General features: G+C 40.8%; 2 long non-coding RNA genes across 2 annotated transcripts; one reads left to right on the plus strand and one right to left on the minus strand.

Annotated features, from left to right (window-relative positions):
* Positions 1-2,321: 2,321 nt before the first annotated feature.
* On the plus strand, positions 2,322-5,176 carry LOC106528871 (uncharacterized). Its single transcript, XR_001311555.1, has 4 exons — positions 2,322-2,382; positions 3,559-3,602; positions 3,746-3,833; positions 4,717-5,176. It is a non-coding gene; the product is annotated as an uncharacterized LOC106528871 (long non-coding RNA).
* On the minus strand, positions 3,771-4,698 carry LOC106528872 (uncharacterized). Its single transcript, XR_001311556.1, has 3 exons — positions 4,668-4,698; positions 3,929-4,170; positions 3,771-3,848 (listed from the first exon to the last, which is right to left on the minus strand). It is a non-coding gene; the product is annotated as an uncharacterized LOC106528872 (long non-coding RNA).
* Positions 5,177-6,819: the final 1,643 nt, after the last annotated feature.

Genomic DNA, 6,819 nt, shown 5'->3' on the forward strand with positions numbered 1-6,819 from the left:
ATCCAGACTCTCATTGGAAGCTATAGGAAGCATTTAGAGGCTGTTGTTTCTGTGAAAGGAGGATCTACTAAATATTGAGTTTGTCCACTGTATATTTAACACATTTTTTTTATCCGAACAATCAATAATTTATGAAAGTAAATCAGGAAAATTAACCAGGCTGCCCAAACTTTCGCACCCAGCTGTATTATCTTTTAACTATTCAGAATTTACTGCAATTGTTTCCTGTGAATTTGACTAACAGCTTACCCATATCAGGTTTTTGCATAACAATTAGTGTTGGACCAGGTGTTTATTCAGGCATTACCAAGCATCGAGTTCGAAGCAGAGAATCCTCACTTGTAACAACTTTAAATTTGTCTTCAAACATAAGAAGCATGAGTCATGTTGGCTTGCATCCTCGTTTTTCACCCCCAACCATACTCTGCTCTCTGACTCACATTCAAGTTAAAACTGAGACAGAGCATTTGAGAAGAATGGGACTGATGGGAAACACTGAGAGCCAAAAACGCCAGAGAAGTTGGATAACACATTTAGAGTTCAGTGGAATTTGCATACGTATAGGCATTAAGTGAAAACTAAAAGCCCACATTTTAAAACAAATCCTGTCAAATTTGCTATTTCATTGGCAGAATGCTTTGATATTAAAATGACCCAGCTTACAGCATATCCTATGTTAATGATAACAACACTGATGAGTCTACTTTTTTTTTTATCTCCCTTGAATTGATATGTCTGTTAATGACCAGCTATTTGTCTACTCACAGTTGACAACATTAAAGCGCATTATTCCTTCACTCTGTACCACAGCTCTCCGTGTTATGAATTATGCCGTTTAAATGGGTTTCCTGCTTTAGAAGAGCTCTGGGCAGGGTCTGTGGAGAGGCCTCTAATGGCAGCTAAATGAATTCATGACCAGATCAGGCTGCAAACACCGCAAAGCAACATCTGTCAAAGCCGGGGGGGGCGGAATAGGAGGAGAGTGTAGAGAGGTAGCGTGATGGGGAGAAGATGTAACAACAAACAGAGTGTTTTGAGCAGAAAATGGAAATCCAGCAGAGCGGTGCAGCATTCCAACAAGTGTCTGGGGGAGTTACATTGGTTACCAAGAAATGTATTGATTGCTACAGCAGCCATTATTCACTAAGTCAAGACACTGAATCAAAGGACGGGGGTTGAGTGTGATTGATGTTAGTATGAATTTGTGTTTCTTAGGGGGAGCGTTGATTCATTATGGATGGCGCTCGCATTTACTTTTTCTTTCTTTACAGGATAGAGAAAAATAAATATTTTTCAACAAGCCATCCATCAGTGACCTTCATCGCCGATGTCACAACTGCTGCGACTGTTTGTGGGCTTATCAGAATCGAGGAGCAAGAACGGGAGAAGAATAGAGATGAAATCCCCTCATTTCTTCAAGATGTGTCCTCTTCTAAACTGCGGCTGACACGCGGCTCCGCTTTATAGCTCGGAGCAGGCYGAGATATGCTGAAGGGGAGGCAGAGCGTTGTACTAACAAATGAGGGGCGGAGGGGTGGGTGGGAGGAAAAGAGGGGCAAGGGAACAGTTCTGTATGATGGATGAGAGGTGGAGAGGGTTGCAAACTGTCAGATGTTTGCTTTATCTTGCTCACACGTTTTTTGATGCAACGGAGTGAGGGAAGGGTGGTGGGTGGGTGGGAGGGCTGGAAATGGAAGGCGACAATGGGGACATGTGGGACAGGGACGGGGTGAAGTAGAGGAGATGCTATCACACATGTACCTGGGCAGAACGTTGCCTCTGCCTCTGCACATCGCTAATGAAGCCACAAGGAACATTATGCAGATGAGCCTTAATGGAGCGTTGACTCCAGCCCCAACACAGGGTCAGCGATCACCTCCTTCACTCCTCTGCTCGCCTCATTGTTCAATTTTGTTACTTTCCTCCATCTTTTGGTTAATTTTCTCCTTTTTTTTGCCCTCAAACCTCCTGCCCTGAACAGCTTTTCCTTTCCAGGACATCATCATACAGTGTGGTATTAAGGGCAGACTATGAGATTTATTTATTATTATTTTTTAATTCTAAGAAAAAAGAATCATAGTATTGTGAAAGAAAGAGTAGTAATATTACAAGGCATATCCATTTTCCAGCCGGTTCACACCTGCTGTGGACAACCTCAAATGCACTGTACGCATTTTTGCGGTGACTTGGCCCGGCCCACCCCTGCTCCAGCCAGCCTGGCTTTATTCTAGTTGTGTTGGTATTGAGCAGAGAGCTGCCTCGATATGGGCGGGACCATAATATTAAACACACACAAATTTTGTTTTGTTTTATTTGCGACGCAGGATGCTGTATCGGGCCATTCAGCGGTATGACGCTGAAAACTCAGGATGATGAAATACGGTAAGCTAATGGAAGCTAATGTTAGCCTGCTGCTGCTTGGTGTCTTGCCACTGCTGTTGTGTAGTTAAACTTGTATGAAAAGAAACCTTACAGTTGCGTCAAATGATTCACATAAAGTCACTCAGCTGTAGCTGTGTTTCCATCAAGGTTTTTAATGCGCATTTTGAAGTATTGCATCAGAAAAGGTGGATGGAAACGGCTTGATTCGAAAAAAAATTCCTCTAATTCGCATCAAAGTTGATACGCTCGCTTGAGGTGGTTTTTGGGTTTTTCGAAAAAGAGTTAATGCGGAAAAAGGAGATGGAAACACATTTTTTGAATCAGTTCTGACGAAGCGAACATTTACCTCACAGGTTGATCAGCTGTTCCCGCTGTCTGTCCAAAATCTGTCCCGGTACCAGAGTGAGTGCAGCCGTGTCTCACAGCTGGACCCTCATCCCGCTCTCAGCATCTTCCCAGTTATTCCCGTAACGTGAAAAGAATTGCATTACTTCCTCTACGTCTCCCAACCGCATGTAAAAAAGGCAAACTAGTTGATGACAGAATAATTACAACTTTCCCGATAGCAGCAGCATGTTTCTGATAACTTCTCTCCATTTTCCTGAGATGCAACTTTTACTTCCTGTTTACTACACGCATGCATCTGACGGAACTGATTTGCTTCAAGCCAGTTGATTGGCATTTCTTCGTTTTTACATTTTTGCAAATATTCAAAAGTTCGCTCAAAATTTGAATTAAAATTGGATGTAAACACGGCTTGTTTGATGTAATCCACCCCACTCCCCTCGCTCACACAACCATTCAATGGGCAACAGTAGCTGACATCAGGACCGAGCAGCCTGGATAGAACCACGGGTCTTTGGGTTCCAAAAATCAGAGTGGAACAGGTTTACAAGGGTTAACGCAAACACGCTGAACCCGAGTTTGAATCCAGGCCGACCCAAGCCAAGCCTTGCAGTGCAAAAAAGTCTGCAATTACTATTGGGTTACTGTTGGTGCAATAGGCTTCCATTCACTTTATGCAATGACTAAATCCGTCCATGCAACCATTAACTGCAATACCATATGGATTCAGTTTATCATTATCAGGTTTACTAAAGTCAACGTGAGCAAATACCAAGAACAACACTGGAGACAGAAACTTGAATAATAAAATTGATTTGTTTATTTACACAGGGATGGAGTGTGGAGCGGGACCTGGAAGTAGAGGAGTTGCAGAGGTAAGTAAAGGATTTCCAAGAAGTACTGTTTGATAGATAATAATTTATGCTTACGGGTGAGGGCTTTGGGTTTAGCGTAGAGAAGTAGGTCCAGAGTCCAAAAATCCAAACGTGATATTTACGAGTGAATGTCATATTTACAGGTGATTGTGAGGCGAAGAGGCAGCGCATGGAACAGGTGAGAGGCTTGGCAGGCAGGCAGACGTGATTGGGATCCAAAACAGTTCCAAGGTGATTTCCTTATTTCTGGAGACAGGTAAGTACACAAAAACACAAAGGTTAGTTAAACCAGGTTTACAAAAACAAGTCACTGGCTGAGATCATACCAAAAGCGGTTTGATGCTTCAGCGACGAGTTGATCCTCAGGTCTTCCTTTTAAAACCAGCAGTGATGAGCAAGTTCCTTGCAGGTGCGTTCAATCGGCGTTGCCAGATACACGGGGAGGCATGAGGTGAAAATCACCAAAACGCCTCAATCATATTTCATTTGCCATGTTGGGCCCCATGGGCGGAGACGACATGTTTGCCAGATTTCCACTCCCTCTGGTGTTAAAATCTTGATGACCATCCTCAAAACAACAAAACCGATTTTACCACTACCAGGCAGCTCCTGTTCCATAAAAGCAAAGAAGTTTGTGTGGTTCTTTGTACAAAATAAACACAGACCTCAGGCCTGGTGCTCGTCATGAGTGCCCTAAGCGAAACTGTTTTGTGGTGCCCTCCCCCTCCCAGAAATGAAAAATAATTCAGTATTTGCCAGCGCACTTCTCCTTATTTTAAAAAAAATTCTCAATTTTCAATTTTCATTCAAAATTTCCTCAGCTTTATGGTATATTGAAGTCAAGCAAGCAATAAGAGCTTTATCAGAGTTTTTCTAAAGGAGGACACCTCATAAGTAGCCTAGCCTAGCTAGCTACTTAGCAATCTGAACACCACTAGTAGTGGCAGCCTTATCTAGCTAACCTGGCGCTAACAGTTTGCTAACAGTGGTGACCTGACATGAGCATGCACAGGTTAAATGTGACAAATTCCAAAGTATTCAGTTGTTATTTAAACATCATCCTACCTGCAAATGCCGCACGAGCATCATCTGTCTCTTCTCTTCATGTCTTCAGGCTCTGTTGGTCTGTTCGCGGCTCACCTGTGTAACTCCAATGGAACGTACCACTTTGAGAGATTGGGGTGGGCACAATGGAAAACTGGTGAAGAGGCCTCTTTACACAGCATAGATTCAATGTTTTCTTGAGCAAATACGTTAGTTTTGTATTTCTTACAGGCTATCTAAACATGCTTTAAAGTTTTTGCTGTCAAGATGACTTTTTTATGAAGCACATTTTCTGGTGCTCCGCTGATAACTTGATGCCCTACTCCTGCGTATGCTGGACACCGGCGCTGACAGACCTGATACTGATAATAATTTTATGCTGATGTGTTAAAAGATTAAGTATTTATTTATTTGTAAAAACAAAAATCAAACACCTTCACAAGATAATCAACATTCCTCATTTTAAGAGTGGTAGCTCTGTTTTTTCACTTAAGAGTTCCCAATGATAGTATTTTATTCTGGTAATATGACTGTATAACTGTAATATTTTAACTTTATTCTTGTACAACTTTTTTCCTCATACTGTTATGATTTTATTGTTGTAATTAAAAAAATTCTCAAATAATCTCAAAATCTCAGTCTGGGCCTAAAACGCCATTTTTATCAACATCCCATTTCCTGTTTCTGAGAGTGAAACTGAACCAGGAAGTGGAAGCAGAGGAAACAAACAGAAAAAAGTAGTAAAATAAAGACACCCGAGAACCCAAGTGGGACTCTGTGACATCTTAGGTGGAATTCTGAGCGCCATCCTGGATGATGGCTCATCAAGCTTCATTCTGCGTGTCATCCGTAATTGCTTTTAGATCTGTTCCTATGGAAACTGCAGTTCTCCTATTTTGAGCAGCTGAGAAGGGGTTGTTTCATCACCATTTCTCATGGGGGCTGGGGGGCCATCATTATATGTGTGGTTTAGATGGTGGGGTGGGGGTGGTGGGGGGGCTAGCTGGTTGGGCCTCAGAGGATGAGCACATCTCAGGAAAAGCAGAAAGTAGGATGAGAGTGTTGCATTTCGTGGAAATATTGAATCCTTATTCTGCCGTCACAAGAGACCACAGGCCACATAGAAGAATAATGAATATGTATTGGTTTGTGTGTCTACACATGCATGTATATAAGAATGCACACTTTTATCCGTTATCAAATGTAGGGCAAATCCCACCTTGTCTGACATAAAAAAGATGACTTCTTTATCCGGCTACCTGGATATTAGCACAATAAAAAAATCCATTTATGTCTCTATCTAGTGAGCTTTTATTGCTCATGTCTCACAGCCACAAAACAACATTAATGCTGCAATAAATGKGTTTACCTCTCAACTGCTACGTGGTTTTAGTGATGTGATTGCATGGTTCGTAAGAAGAGACATTTCAGATGGATGATTGCTTTTTGTTGATATGCAACAGGTATTTTTTATTTCTTAGGGATGAAATCAGAAAGAGTTTAGTTTTAAGTGTCACATTAACCTGACAATAATTAAAATTTCACCTTTGTGCTATGCTGCAGGAATGCCTAACATCTCCCATATTTCTTTGTTGAAACCTGTACATGCCTTTGTTCACCTCTGTAAAAAACTAATGTAATTTTAGGCAAATTAACCCTGAGGTTAATTTTGTTCCCTAAAAAATGTTTGTGTTGCACTTTAAAGTGTGTGGTTTAAAAAAAAAAAAAAGAAGACATGCAGAGAATTATAAATCACAAACATTTTAATTAAGATTTTTTAAATAAATAAACTACTAAGTTAACTATTCTAGCTGTTTTATTTTTTATGATAATGTGATGTCTTTAGATTGAATACAATCTTAGCAGAGTTGAAACAGATCCCTGTTTTAGGGACAAACAGTCACCAGTTCTGTATTGTGTTTGCAGCGTCCCTGCCTGTGAATTATGCATGGTTCTGTAAATAATGTCTTGTTCACACAGTGTAATGAGGCTGATTCTCTTTTTTCTTTCTTTCTTTTTATTTATTTTTTTGCCACTTCAGTAGAAAGCAGAACTGAACATCTGAATATTAGTATCTTAGCTTCTTCATCATCTGTGGCTTTTTTTTTAATAGGCGAAAAAGAAAGAAAGAAAAAAGTGAAATGTAATGAGAAAGAGTGAAAGAGAGATTAGA

The sequence above is a fragment of the Austrofundulus limnaeus genome, unplaced genomic scaffold, assembly GCF_001266775.1.
Source record: "Austrofundulus limnaeus strain Quisiro unplaced genomic scaffold, Austrofundulus_limnaeus-1.0 Scaffold409, whole genome shotgun sequence".
NCBI classification, from domain to species: domain Eukaryota; kingdom Metazoa; phylum Chordata; class Actinopteri; order Cyprinodontiformes; family Rivulidae; genus Austrofundulus; species Austrofundulus limnaeus.